The sequence below is a fragment of the Oxyura jamaicensis genome, chromosome 12 (genome assembly GCF_011077185.1).
Source record: "Oxyura jamaicensis isolate SHBP4307 breed ruddy duck chromosome 12, BPBGC_Ojam_1.0, whole genome shotgun sequence".
NCBI classification, from domain to species: domain Eukaryota; kingdom Metazoa; phylum Chordata; class Aves; order Anseriformes; family Anatidae; genus Oxyura; species Oxyura jamaicensis.
In genome coordinates, this window is record NC_048904.1 from 14,047,380 (window position 1) to 14,063,242 (window position 15,863).

At 41.7% G+C, this 15,863-nt stretch overlaps 1 protein-coding gene across 2 annotated transcripts in view; it reads left to right on the plus strand.

The window, feature by feature from the left end:
* PTPRG (protein tyrosine phosphatase receptor type G) overlaps positions 1-15,863 on the plus strand; it is a 400,862-nt gene that overhangs the window by 218,512 nt on the left and 166,487 nt on the right. The window lies entirely within an intron of this gene.

The following is a 15,863-nucleotide window of genomic DNA, read 5'->3' on the forward strand; positions in this document are numbered from 1 at the left end:
CATGTGCTTATGTTCTCAAAAAAAATAAAATCAGAATGTATTGCAGTAGTTTGAGATGACTGTGAAATAGGGCAATGTTTCCTTCAGTGAACATATCACTTCCAAGGCCTTTCCGGCCCTCGCAGCACTCTATCTATCATCTCTTATGTGCTTTTGCAATGTCAGCTCTGAGCTCTGCTTTGCTAGCGTTGCCAGCTTTCGCGTCCCATGGGCTAAGTTTCAAACAGCCACTTTTCTGGTTTCTCCCATAAGCTTTTCATATGTGGGAGGATCTTCTTGCAAATATCCGCCAAGTGACCTCGTTGTCCTTCAAATCTTTTCTTTCCCATGATGCTTACAAACAAATAGCTAGCAGCGGTTTGGGAGCCATTGTGCCGAGACTGCCGTCTTTCATCGGCATTTCTTCCTTCCACTCATACGGCCCTCTGCTTACCTGTGTTCAGCGGCAGCCCCCTGCCTTGTGCTAGCAGGGCATATCAAGGAGCTGCACAAACAGCTGTGTGTTCGCTCTGCCTGTGCAGGAGCCAGCCAGACCCGAGCCAGCCACGCAGCTAGCACAACAGAGTGCTGTGGCACAGCAGGAGCAAGGTAGCGGCTTGGGCACAGCACCCTGTGAAAGCAGCCCGTGTTCAGGGCACGGGGCTGGGCAGCCGTCGGCAGCTGAGTGCAAAGATGTGCCTTCATGTGGCAGGGAGAGTCCTTGGGCTGCTGGGGAGCCCAGTGCAGTTGGGTCTGGGGTTGTGACTGACAGTCCCGGGTCTGTCTGTGGGCTGTGCAATGTCTCGTGTGTCAATGGAGTTCGTTGATGCTTTTCACTTTATATTCAAGGGTTTTTGCCTGGTGAAATAAAGCAGATGTTATCTGGAATTACCTTTTCTTGTTGGTAATCAGATGTATGCTTTCAAATCAGGTTGTGTCCTGGTGTGGCATGTGGATGTGAGCAGCTTGTGGGGTCCTGTGCTTGCCCAGAAAGCTGACATGTGGACAGAAGTGGTTTTCTTGTCAACTGGGTCTTGCAGGAACTTAATTCAGGCCCCAACTTGCCATAATGAATCACATGTCACTTTAGCCAAGTCACTTTTTCAGAGGGTGGGAATGGGCTCCAAAAGCGCAAAGGAAGGCTGTAATAGACGTGACCAAAAAAAAAAAAAAAAGTTTACATCTGTCTGCTCCAACTGCCCCACCACATGAATTAGAAAAATTGTTTTGCCTCCCAGTAATACCTGAAGCTATAGGTTGGATGTTCTGAGGCAGAGATTTGTTTATTTATTTATTGCAAACTTTTTCCAACAGCTTCTGGTTTGATGAAGCTGTGATTTCTCACGACGGGCCACCCTGAACACACAGAGCAAAGGCCTGTCATGCTTCCCTCTCTGTCTCAATTGTCAGTGCTGGTATTCATTAGGACTGTTTTGGGAAGGCAGAAGGAGCACTCAGGAAGTCTGCAAAGCCAGTCAACGCCTCTTTTGAAATTTCAGGGAGTGGAGATGATAAAGGAGCCTGGGCCTTCTTGGTAGTGTCAGAAATAGTATTTCCACTTCACAAACCCTTGCTTGTGATGCCAAGGCTATTTGATACTGGCTTGACAAATGGATGTTATTTTACTTTGAAAAAAAGAAACTTCTTAAGAAATATTTTTCCTTTCGTTTAAATATTCTTTATTTTCTTTTCAACTGGTTGGAATACTAATTTTGTCATCTTTAAATATTTTTTTAAAGAATCTGCCTTTCTGAATTTCATGACTGTTTATGAATGCTGTGCAAAATAATTTGCTATATCGAATAGGTTTAGTGTTAATCCTAATAACAAAAATGTAATTTTCCAAGTGATTTGTATTCATTACAATGACATGAGCCTCTGATCTCTGACCTTTCTGAATATGAATGTATTAGCAGAATTCCCACAGTCTTCCCTTTATTATTTTTTTAAAAGATGAGCAGTTTCCAAAACAAGCCTGTCCGTGGTGTTTTGCTACGTACCACCTACCCAAGATGTCCAAATCTTGATCCACTTTATTAAATCATGTGCCGAAAGGGATTTTCATGGGCAGATTTTAAAGGATGCTCCAAATAACCAGAAGGTCTAAGGTGATGAAACTGTGTTCCTCTTGCTGATACATGCACAAGCAGTCCATACAATTGAGATTTTACCTCTCAAACAGTAACTGTACATGTATGCGTGGTGGAGCTTTTGATTTGTAATGCTAATTGTAGTTCAGTGTGCAACTGTCTGATGCAACCCTTACAGCCTGATGCTGGAAGGTCTGTGCCAGAAACACTGTACTTCCTCTGAGAAATGACATTCTGAGACATTTTGAAGGAAGGCTGGAGAAAGGATAAACAAATAAATCCCATCCTACAGAAACCAAAGCCCAAATTTCTCTGATTGTTCTGGGTCTCTGGACACAGGTGAAGGTTTTAAGGAGCGCGTGCAGGTATTGGCACTCCAGGCCTGCAGCAGTTACAGTGGCGATGCAGTTGAAAGCAAACATTTTCAGCGACTAATTGGGAAACCAGATGTGGACTATGCAAAGCACATTAGTTCCAAAGCACATCCCACGGGAATGCAGATAGATCAGCGTCATCCATAGACTTTGCTCTGTACACATGAAGTTTAGATGTTTTTTTCCTCTGGGAAACAAAATGCTTGCTGGTAGTCTTTTTTCTTGAAGAGGATGCAGAAACTAATTAGAAATGTCAGATATAATACAGAGCATTATTGTTTGACCATGTTGTTTGGTTTTTATTATTACAACTAATGTGTCAGATGGTAAGGCTGTCTACGTTAATTGGTTTCCTTCATTGAAGCCCATCTGGATCATATTTTTTTTGTGATTTATATGTTAAATTAGTTTGTAAGATATATGAGAATGTCCTTTTGTTTCCTACTTTAAAGGCATGTTGGATCAAAGGCGTATTATCTTGCAGTACTTTTATGCATATGCAGCATATTGTGATTCCTTTTCAAACCATGGCATATGTAATGGTATTCTAAGTGGTTTCCTTCATTATGTGGTCTCGATTGCTTATTTATTGATCAGATTTTCCTTGATGATACTTTATCCTTATGAAGCCATTATAAGTTTGGCTTTCTCTGAAGTATCATTCAGGAACATTGCTGTCCATGTGTCTCAAACTTTTGTCCACGGCCAGGTGCCAGTTCATGATACCAGCGCTGGTCAGCATTGGCTTGAAGCTTCCTTCTTCCTCCTCCTTGCCATTTCAGCATCATCACTGGTGAACCCAGCAAAGCCAGTGCTGCGATGCTGAAGATTAAAGCGATACTGTTAGCACATTGCTGGGCGAGTGGAGCCTAAATCCTAATGAGGATGTGGGCTCTGTGCCAGTTTAGAAAAAGTCTCCTTTTTTCTTGAAGTCAAGAAAAGTTTTTGACATCGCAATTTCTAAATTTTAATGAATTGCTGACTCCTTTGTATTTTGTTATTGTTCTCCGTTATAATTGCTCAGGTTTTCTTTTTATTTCTGAAGTCGAAGCGGTATAAATGAACATGCAAACGCTAGAAACCATTTAAATGGCGAAGTGACAGAATTACAATAAAGAAGAAGAGCTTCCCTCAGGCCAGGAGAGAACCCAGGTTCCCCTCATTAGAGCCAAGAGGAGTAATTGCAGACTTTAATCTCTAGCGTCACCGTGCTGGTTACCAGCCCTGCCTGCGCTGAGCTTGCGGCGGGCAGGGCTCGCCGTGCGGGCTCCCTGCCGGGAGGGAAACCCAGCGCTCAGAGCTGCACAGGCAGGCAAACAGCTGACGTGGCAGTGCTGTGCTGGCGGAGTTCACTACCACCATCCCAGCATAACTGTGATTTTTGAGCTGCTTCGCACTCATTTTTATGCAAAATGCTGATTATTTCTGTGAAGAGCAAAAATCAGAAGAGTGATTTTAATCATGACTGTGTTAATTTGATGTGAGCTTTGGCTGTTTATGAGCTTTCTCTTTAATGGCACTAATTGTCAGTTATAATGTGAACACCATTATACAGTAATATACAGTAATTTATTTAGTAAATGAGAATCTTATTCCAAGGACCATACTGCAATATGCCATAGAGACCTCATCCCTTTAATCTTACATGAACAAACTTGCACTGTCTAGGCCAAATTGGTAATAGGAACATCAACTTGGCTTCTGAAATAGCGATGTGATTTTGTACCCACAAGCACCAGCATGCATGTTTTTGGAGAACTCTAGTTCTCCATTTAAAACAAAAAGCACCAAGAAGAAAACAAAAACAAACAAAACAAAATCAAAAAAGTAATCTTTTTTGCTACTAAAAAAAAAAAAACAACAACAACCTACAAAGCATTCCAGTAGAAAATGAAGAGCTAGCACCCTTTCATGTTGATTAATGAGCTTTTATGTTATGTTGATTGATTCATTTCATGAAATTATTAGTATAAACAATCCTCTGCATTAACAATTCTCGCTGCTCTTTAAGCATGTTCCTCCGAAGAATTTCCTTGTCCTAGTGGTATCTTTGTTCTCACTCCTTCTTTGATTTTCTTCCTTTTCCCTTTGAGTTATACATACTAACTTCAGCGTTGTCTGGATCTACAGCTAGTTGCTCTAATTTGAATGCTCAGATCTCCTTGCCAAAGGTTATCACCGTTCGTTATCATACCCCTCATAGTAACACTTAAATTCTCATGTTTGATTGTCTGCTGTCTGTGATAATATAGATGTCGTTAATGTAGAAGAAAAGCCATGAGTAGTTGAGGTTGGAAGGGACCTGTGGAGATCATCTGGTCCAACCCTGCTGCTCAAGCAGGGTCACGCAGAGCTTGTTGCACAGGATCGCATCCAAGAGGGTTTTGAATATCTCTGGAGAAGGAGACTGCACACCCTCTTTGGGCAACGTTCCAGCTCTCTGTCACCTTCACAGTAAAGACTGGAGCCGGTACTGACCTCTGGGGGACACAGAGCTACAGGCCTCCAACTAGATTCTGCACCACTGACCACAACCCTCTGAGCTCTGCCAGTTCTCAGCCCACCTCACTGTCCACTCATCTATATCACACTCCCTGAGCTATGAGGATGTTGTGGGAGACAGCGTCAAAAATCTTGCTGAAGTCAATCAACATCTAGACAACATCTACTGTTCTCTCCTCATCTACCCACGTGGCACTCAGTGCCTAAAAGCCTTTATTACAGGGTATAAACCAAGACTAGCTCATATTTTTGGGGTGTATCCTGGCTGCTAGGTCTTCCTATCACCCCTGGAGTGTCCTCTACGTATTTGTCCAAGCTTTTGTCCATCTGAGGATGACAGGGGATATTTACTATTTAGTGTTAGGATTTGGGCTTTTTTCATTAAGTTTTATCAAAGTTTTAAGTTTTACCTTGCTGTATTTTAAGTCTCTAGGTTTGTGTGCATTTTTTTTTCCCACATATTAAAAGAAGAACAGATCACAGTATGTTTTCTTGATTTCCAGGAGAGAATTAGCACCCTATGTTGCTGCGTTGCAGTTAGGTTTATTATTTCTGGCATCCAGCATATCTGGTAATTGTAATTTTGCAAAGATCTCTGGTGTTGGCTTCCAGCACAAGTAAAGACTAATTGTGAAACAGGGAGCCAGTGCTGGGTTTATTTCCTTATATTCAGTTTACTAGTTGCTCTTCAAATTTCCTTGCTTCCATCTGGCAGGATGTAGCAAAGTAGAAGTCAATAAATGATGGAAGGACCCAAAGAGGGCCATTGGGAATATATCACAGGGAGAGGGTTAGACTGTCTGAAGTAATTTTACTGTAATATTCTCTCTGAGGACCAAATCCGCAGTTATATGGGGATACTTAGAGCTCCCAGTGACTTTGATGGGAGATGTGCTGGTGAAACACTGAGTGAGGATTTGGCTCCAAACCCGTGCTGTCTGTGCTGTAGAGTACTCAGGGAATTTAGCACACACTGCTTATTCTGTCTTCATCTCTTACAGCACCCCAACTTAATCATTCAGACATGGAGATGGCTTGGGGATTTTCAAATTTAATTAGTTTTTTTTATTTTCTTTCTTTTTTTTTTTTTTTTTTTTTGTTTCAGACTGACATTTTTGCAGGCTTTCTAAGTCTTTTCTTACAATTTTCTCCACAGTCTCCTACGGTCTAGATAGCCCCAAAATACTCAAAATATTCAAAGTACTAAAAAGCCAAAAATGTTGCTCTGCCTTACCTTCCACCAGACTTTACCTCTCATTGCTTTTCCCCACTTCTAAAACATGCTCAGGTTTCTCGTCATGGGGAAATTGGTGTGCTGTAATTTTAAGACAAGAAGTATGTGGATGTTGGCTGGGCACCTGGCTGAGTTTCCATCATGTTGCATAGAGCATGAGCTGAGCAAGTTAAGTATCATCTTCTAACTGTTTTACTGTTTTACCTTCCTTAGAGTAACTGTTGCACTGGCTCCCCACGCTTGTCTTCAGTTCCATGTACTGACAGGAGAATCAGCTGAGACTTAAATTAATGACTTCATTGCAATCAGAATTCCATTTTGGTGCAGAACGCTTCATCTTGGAGTAGTGAAATATTTAGTCTCCATCTGGCTGATCTTTTCAGTGAATGCCCTATGATAATTAAGAAGAAACATGAGAGGATGGTCTGAAATTAAAATATGTTTAGTGGAGGGGTTAGCCTGTGGTACTGTTCGTGTAGAGACCCAGACAAAATTTAGGGACATAACAGCAGTTTGGTTTTATGGCTGCATCTTCTTACTGCTTGCCAGGCCCCAGTAATTTCTAGAGTCGTTGCAAATGCTACGATGCATCCAGAGTTTTATTTTGAAATAACTATCCAGTAACACCATCTAAATGTTCCTTTCATGTTCGATGGAAATGTCCTCCTTTCCACAAAGGATTTCCACTGCCTTGTTGAAAAGGTCCGAGTCAGTGGCACTACACTGCAATTACAGTATGTTAATGATGAGCTAAGAGCTGTACGTTCTTCTTAACATAAATCCCTGATTTTCAACATGATTAATTGGAATCTGGAAAGACTGACAAGGAAAAGGAGGATCAGATGGGGTAAAAATAAGAGATAAGAGGCTGGCAGCCAGCTCTTGTTGTAAAGGAGAGTTATTTTGAATAGGAGAAAAATCAATACAAAGGTTGGAGAATTTGACAGAGTTATAAGAGCTACTTTAATGAAAGGTAGCAGATTCAATAGGATTGTTACTTGAAATGTGGGATTGTCTAAGTTAGAAAAATGGGACTGTCTCTCCCCAGCTGTAAAGGTGAGCTTTACGTGCTGAACTTACCGGGTACTTAGGCCACCGAGTTTAACATCATTCACTCTGGGCACCTGATGTGAGAACAGGGAAAAAGTATGTGTGGGAGCTTGCTGAATTCTGGTCTTCTGGAAGAGTTACTTGATCATGGGAGGGGAAGGAGGAGGGCAGCAGGTGATAGCTATTTCTACTGCTTCACCATGTCAGGTGGCTACCAGAGGATATCTGGCAGGCCTCTGTGAGGCAAGGCATGACATTGTGAGATCTGCGTTTCGGCGACTTTGTGTGGCCCTGGGTGTAGGCAGGCAGACTTTGATAGACTCAGGGGGGCATTCAGCAGGAAATCTCCTTGGTAGGTCCATGTCAAGTCTCCTTACCCAAATGGTGATGGTTTTATCTAAAAGTATGAGAGATTCAGTAAGTGCTTGGTGTTGCCTCTTTCCTTGAGGCAAGTCTGTCAGTCCTGGGACTTTGGAACATCTTCCCCTATAGGGGCATGATTCTTCACAGTTATTCCAGTAGGAGCTCTGGAAATAGCAAAGATAGGTAACGTGGGAAAAGACCAAAAAAAAAATGTTAATAAGTGATAATGTTTCCTTGGTGCACACGCACAAAACAAACAAACAAGACAAAACCTTAATGTGGTTAACAGGCTTGTTGGTAGCTTGTTTGCCTGTGTTTCCCATGGAAGCCTTTTCACTGGGTCTCAAACAGTGGGAATAGATTTCACCAATGTTAATCATGATTTCAGGAAGCAAGCAGGAAATGATTTAAATTGTCTATTATACTGGTGCTTTACTGATTGCATTTTTTTTTTCTGTAGAATTCTAAGCAGTTGCTGTAATTTTTGTACCAAGAGAATAAATTGTATCAGGTTTTTGTTTTTCTTTTTCCAGTTAGAAGACTCGGAACCTTTATTCTTTTTTTTCCTATTTTAACACATTGAAGAAGTACTTTCTAAGGGATGATCAAAAGCTTGCATTAACCATAAAGAAAGACACATCTTACTGTCTGTTACTCATAGCTCCAAAAAAATTTTTATTAAAAAGAGATTTTATAACGGTTGCTGAAAGGCTTTTTAATTCTGGTGGGAGGCAGGCTGTGAAATGCATTCACTACAGACCGTGCTAATCAGTATTATTGTATTTATTTCCTATCTTGCCTTCCTACCTGAATCCCTCTGCTGTCTCCTATATTGTTTAAAAGCTCTTAGAGTGTCTCTTCGCTGGATTTGTGCAGTGCCTGCCCCAGTGGAGTTCCTGCTCTGGGATGCAGCAGTGCTGCTGCTGCTATAACCGCAGGCTTTGCAGGGATGAATTGCTTTGTTTTTTCTATGATAAAGCTTCACATGATGTAAGAGATCAGGCAGCAATATGAATGTAGTCCTTGTTATTTCCCCAGTTCACAGGCATTGTATTTTCCAGACAGGATGGGAAGGTTAACAGAAGTTGAAAAAGGATCTAAAACACTGCAAGTGTTTACTGTCTGGTAGAAATGAAATAACAATCAAGTGGTTGAAAAAGGTATGTGTTTGCTCATGCTTCGAGACATACAGCACTCATCTTTCTGTAAAGAAAAAGCAATTTGGGGAAAACAGTCATATCCCAGAATACGTGTCCCCTCTCCCTGCTTTTCTACCCAGCTTAATAAGCAAAAATCTTTGTTCTCTAATTAGATGGGCTTTTCAGTACATGCCTCAAAAGGCCCATAATGTCCTTTTCTGTCACCATCCCATCCAGGCTGCCTGTCCTCAGAGGGGGCTTTCCTTTATGCTCTCTCTTTGGAAAGCAGGCAGAGCAGGCTCGTATTTCCAGGAAATCAGCAGCCCTTTCTGTTTCCTGCTCACACTGCCTTCAGCTTGCTCACTCCCTCAGCAGGAAAACCTTTGTTATAGTACACCTTAAAGAGGGCTTGGGTATCGTTGTCCATTGACTATTCAGGAGTTCTTATTAAAACGTAGTTCCTGATATACACATTTGTAAGAAATATGAATTTTGGCTTCCCACCAGAATTAGAAATAGCATTACCAGGTGGGAAAGAGCTTTTCCCACTGCAGTGGGCTAACAGTTTGTTAATAGTTTATTCAAGCACAGAAAATGGGACCTGGTCTGCCAAAAGACTGTTAGTAACTCCACAGGGGGCTGTTAATTGTCCGGGAAAAGAAGACTGAAACTGTCTCCTGAATAAGTTAAGGATGAATCAGCCTTCTCTGGGACAGGGGGCAAATTTGATTTTTGAACAAACTCTCAGACGTGAGATAAAATGTGGAGAGGCAAGAGGTACCATACTTATTTAACCCTGTGTGGTGATGCAACTTGAGAATTAAAAATATGCATCAGCACAAGATGTATCACACATCTGGTTATGAATGGGAGAGAGCGCTTTGGGATTTGATCATGGCAGGGATAGGTCAAATTACTCGAGTTTTGTCATTTTTGTCTCTATAGATGTTTCAACTGAATTCTGTGGTTTGAAATTCATGCTTGCAGCACCACCTGCATTTGCTTTTTATCTTTACTGGACTGCTGAAGGGGTGATTTCAGTTGATTTCAGATGATTTTTATTTCTACATCAAGCCCTGCCATTCCTTCAGGGTGGCAATCTCTGCAACTAAGATGATAAATTCAGAGCTCGAAGCCTGCATGCAGTGCGCAAGGGGTCCCAAAGAGTGACAGATTTAACTTTTTAATATGCAAAACTACCCATGGATGAGTAGCCAGAATGACAGAAATCATCCAAAAAGAAGAGGAAACCTCTTTTCTTTAGTTTCTTATCACCTTGGTTGAGGAGGAAATTCTCTTCTCCTTTCTCTGAGGTCCAGTGCTTCATAGGGTAGGCTAGTGCTCTTGAGGAGAGGGTGGCTTCCTGAGTGTTGAGTGACACATTTAATCTTCTGGTGGCACATACCAGGCAGAACCATAATATCCCTTAAGAAAAAGAAATGTCATTACATCCAGTTCAGAACACGAGATTGGAGATAGCGGGAAGGTTTTAAAAAAAGATTCATTTGAAATTCTTTGCTTGAGAGGTCTCATTCTGTTTGGGAGGCAGGAATGTGAGCACTCACTTAATGAGCTGCATTCAAAAGATGAAATTTCAAGAGAGTAAAAATAAAACCCATTATTTCCTGAACATAAATGGAATCACCCATCCTCAAATCCTCAGTTGTGTCTTTCTCCTCAACCTCGTCTATTATTTCTCTTGCTCCCAGTTTAACTAGGAAAATTTTTAGGGGCCTTTGCATCGAGGAAATACCCAAAGTAGATACCCTCAATCATACCAGTTGCTGATGTTAAACCACATGCTGTTTACTAAGTAATGCTGAAAGCTACATGCTGTTGTTGCTGGCATACCATTTATGAAAGTCCTGTTAGCCCTCCCACTGAACCATATGGTGATTTATCAGTCAGTTTAGTAGTAGCAAGACCAGGACCCAAATTGGTCAAAACTGAAAATGGATATATTCCTCATGTTGTCTTCTAATAAAATGTGCTCATTCCTATTCTTTTTGTAGTATAGAGATAGCCGAACACCCAAATGTGATCTCTGCATTATTAGCAGTCAGCTCAGATGTCTTCCCACTGTGATTAAGTAAGATGGAAGTGGAAACCATTTCTGGTTTTGCTAGCAGTGCAAGGAATAATTTGGCAGAAGTTGGAAGTGGAAAGGGCAGGAGAAGGGAAATAATTAGCAAGAATAATTCTGGGGCCTTGACAACCCAGTATGTTTTTCTTGCAGTGAATGAATTCACCTGACACCAAGAGATAGCCATCTGATAATAGCACTCATAAGATCAATACATCGATACCTTATCCTTGAAACAGTATTTTAATTCTATTCTTAGGTTAATTTCTTTACTTCTGTAAAGTTATAGCAATCTGGGATTTGAGATAATGCATTCATTACTGTCTTATCAGCTCTTCATTTACTGTATTTTAATGTATCTACCATGATTGCTGAAGAAGGATGCTCAGTAAGCTTAATCTGCTTACGCTTTAAAAAGATAGGATGCTCAAAAGATTAAACTCAAGCCTCATACAGAACAGGTTTGAGAGCTTGCAGTGCTTACATGGCAAGGCGTTTTCTACACGAGGTATTTCAAACACACTTCCACACTGCTGGCTCTGCAGACCTTGTGGTGGGGAAGGGCGGAGAGCTGGGTACAGCAGAGATTTTGCTTTTGTAGGTTGCGATTCTGCCTGGGCTCTTGTGCAGCTAATAATGCCAAAATGTCACTGGGTTAAACCTAATGCTGCTTCTTTCTGTTAGTGTATCTTCCTGTTCCACATCTTCTTAGATCCTGGGGAATTATTTGTGGGATTGTGATGCATGCCCCAGGACACAGAAATAGTGTGTGCATGCTTGAAATAATACTCACGAAGATAAGCAGCGTGTGTGAATATATGTAAATATAGAGGGATATTTAGATCTATGTTTCCTCTGTATAGACTCACCAGATTGCCCCAGATGTGTGTGTTTTGAAAGAATTTAAACTGTACTGGAAATTTCATTGTTAATGAGTGCTCCTGTGAATGTACAGCAGGATCAGTGTTGTTCCCCCAGTTGTACAGTGTTTTGTCTCTAGCAAGGGTGGAGATTAAGTTGAAAAAGACCTATTTACCTAACAGCAGCGACAACAAAAATTCCAGTTTCTGATAAATGCTGGAAATATGGGCAGCGGCTGCCCTGTGAACACCCCAGAGCAACGTCTCCTGCCCCATCTCCTGGTGTTGCTGGGTGTTTGACTGAGGCAGCCCGAGGGGCCCGGTGCCATCCCTGTCACGCCACCACCGGGTTCGCTGCTGGGGGGGAAGCCTGGCACTCTAAAAAATTGTAGGTTCTGTTCATTTTAAGCAGTTTGTGGCATGAAAGATGGAAGAGGAGATCAGAACTGGCAGGAAGCTGTGATTTGAATAGGACCTTCAATTTGACACATGTAGTGTCCTTAAGAATGGAGCCGGAGCCTGGTTTCTGCTGACAGGTGTGGCGACAGCCCTGAGCAATGACGGGCACTTCGGTGAATCACTAAATTGATTTGATAATCACTAAGTGAATTCGCTAAGAGCGGGTACTACGCACCTTCTTTGGGGTTTGGTTAACCTAGTGACAGCTTGTTTTAAATGTACTTGGAGGTTTTAGTTTATTTTTCCTTTGCTTTTCTCAGCGGAAGCTCTGTGCAGACTTACTGCCAAATAAAAGCAGCAGTTTCTCCTCTTCAGCTGTAAAACTAACCTGAAGACAGCCAGACCTCACTTGTACAATATAACCAGATAAAGGTGATCATCATCGTCAGGCTTATAACGTTTATTTCCCCTTGACAGGGCTATAGTATTTCATCACCATTGCCCTCTTTAGGTGGAAAGCGTCAGCACTGCCAGCAGCCTTTGACTCACCAGGAGCATTTTCTGACTGCCTTGCTCTGGTTTCCAGCTGCTCTTTCCCAGCTGCTTGCGTGCCCTGTTGACTTTCCCTACGCTTCAGGCACAAAGAGGAGATTTTTCTTTCTCTAGTGGCCCAGCAGACCGGTCCTTCAGCACCAGGCCTGAGCCCACAGAGCGGCTGTGGCAGCCCTGTCAGGAAAGGCGGGAAGCGCCCGGCGGCCATTTTCATCCTCGGCGTTGCTGCCTAACCTTTAGGCGATTTCCGCGGCTCCTGCTTGGATTTGCAGTTATCTCCCCCAGTAGCCCTACTGTTTACTGTACTAGTGGAAGCTTGACATAGGACAAGTCTGTCAAATTAAAAAGCACAGCCTCCAGCATCAGGAATACTTATTAAAGCTTATGCTAGTTTATGTTGGAGCTATTCAGAAGGGGGATTTTGCTTCAGGCAGTAATGAAAGGAGATATAATTTGTAGAGGTTTAATACGTATTTATTTTCTGGTTCCCCGGCAATTGTCTGTATTGTTTGTGTGGGTTCAGATTACAAACGTTTATGTTTTTTTAGGTAGCACTCGCTTGCCCAACTATTAAAAATAAGATTATTTTTTTTGCTCATATGCATTCATAATTGCCCTCTGTTCTTAATACATAAATTGAAATTGTGTCCTTCATACCATGATGCTCAAATGATTTCCTTTTCAACAAAGAGTATGTAATAAAGGTTAAAAATGATTTTTGCAATCCATGCATTTAAGTATACATTACTATCTGTTTTAAGGATGGATAATCAATGTAAAAAATGATACTTCCGTGTATTCCTAATAGGTCACTGTGTAAATATCCATAATGGAATCGATCCCTTAGGTTATGGCAACCATTAGTACAGAAAAGGGTTTCACAAGTAATGTATTAGACATTTGCCTTTCATACTTACACGTAAAATGATTATTTATTGATTATTTTCAATCCAGGTTAATGATGTTGAAGAGGTTTCGGTATCTCAATTTAAAGTACTTAAAGTGCGGTTCAAACAGAAATATCTTACCCCTTTCAAGAAGTTCTGACTAATATTTGATAAGTGATTTTTCTCTACGTTGTCTCGTTAATATATGCATACTTATACATTATGTATAAATTAAGGTTGTTTTGCTCATCTAGAAAATCTCAGTGACACGGTGTCATCCTGGGGTGATCAGTTTTCTTGTTTCTGTAGGTTTATGTTTCTGTACAATAGGATATTGCTCTACTCAAACACTCAGGGGTTCTTCACCCTTCTCAAAGTATGTGTGAGTCTCATTAGCGTTAATGGGAGTTGTGCATTTGCCACAACAGAGAGGAGGATTTTCTTGCTGAGTGTAATTTTATTTTTTTTTTAAACTGGAAGTGTTTCCACAAGTTGACTAATGGATACAGCTACTCCCTTCAGAAATACCCACATAAGCATGGGCATTATTATCTCAGGTAACTAGCTGAGGGAGTGGAAGCAGAGATGTGGCTTCTGAAAACAAGCTTATTCCCCCAATATCTGCCAAGCGCCTTTTCTCACAGAGCTGTGCTGAATGAGGCTCTCCAGCAGGCAGGAGAGAGGAGAGCACCGCTAAGCCTGGCACCCCGACGTGCTCCGGGTTCTGACGCACGCCTCCCAGGGGTCTGCAGGACCTCCGCAGGCTGAGGAACAATATGACAACTTGCATCATTGCTTACTGTTGTGAGGTGAAGGTGCAGCACCTACCTGTGTTGGTGCTGTTTCAGTAGTGAAATACCACCGCCCTAGGAGGCTGCTTTGGGTGTGCGAGGGTGAAAGGCTGGCAGGGCTTGGCTGTGGCACCCGTGGTGTGAGGATATAAAGGTAGCCCTGAGTAGGCCATGCCTGAGAGAGTACTTAGATGTGGAAGCGTAATTGTGAGGAAGGGAAAATATTGTATTTCATCCCCGTTCAGCAGAAAAGAGGTTGCCTAGCTGTCAGTTGAATTTGTTTTCTTTAGTGATCAGCTATTGGGTCAGGAAAAATGATTATATTTTTACTGTTACCTACTGTTTTATCTTGAAAAGCCTAATTGCTGCCTAGAGCTGTTTAAAACTATGAGTATGAAAAGCACGTATAAAACCAAATTGTATGCTATGACTTGCTTGATTATCATAGAACATTTTGCATTTATAGTGCTTTCCAACTGAATATTACAGAGCACTTTGGCAATATTAATGAGTAGCAGGAAGAACGTACAAAGGTGTGTAAGTGACTTAGGATCTTGCATCCCATTTGCAAAGTGACTTGTCATGTGGATCTAACACTTGGTAAGTGGTGGTTGGTACATGCTGGCTTCCTCGATTTCTGAAAGACAAGTAGTCCATGAGCACCAACACGTGGTAGGCTTTTTCTGGACCAATACACATTTCTGGCATTGCATACCCTTTTGTATGTATGTGTGTTCATAGCCTAGCTCTCCTACATGAGGACGTAACTAGAAAGAGGAAGGTCTCTCCCAAGCAACCTGTCCCACCACAGTCCAAAGGTACAAAGGATGGGTGAGATGAGCCAAGGACATAATTGGTTTTGTTAGAAGTATAGAACACTTTATTTCTCCAGTACTTAACCTTCAAAGAAACTGAGATCCAGAAATTAACTCACTTTCAACTCAATAGGATATTTAATTGATAAGTTTGCCCCTGCTTGACTGTAAGGCACTGTAAGCAGGAGACAGAGTGTTCTGCGATGGCTTGGGGAAGTGGAGACCTTAGTGTTTGAGGAGTGTGTATTGTGCAAATACACCAGTCCTTTCAGAAGCAGGCATCTGAAGGCCGCTGGCATGTAAGCTCTGAGCCTATGAGGTTGCCATCTGCTTTTGAATAAACTCTCTTCACTGGAAGCTGATACCAACCCTCTGTGCTGCTTTAAATTCATGTTCTTCTTGGTGAGAGGGAAAAAAAAAAGGTCGTATTGTGCCATTGTAGTATTTAAGGTTTTTTTTTGGTGAGTCTCCTAAACACTTTCCTGCTGAAATGCAGGCCCTTTTCCAGTGAGTTTAAGCCTGCTGACAGGAGACTGACTCTTAATTATCTTCTCCAGACCCCTTTAAATTAGTCCCCCAGGGGTCTGTGAACCTCATATTGAAAATGACAGCTTTAATATTTCCTTACTAAATACTTACAGAGAGTTGTCCAGGGATGCTGACTCACATAAGATTACGAATTCCTACTGAAAAACAAAAGTGCATGATTTTAGGTGGTAATATGCACGAGGGGATGGGGCACAGT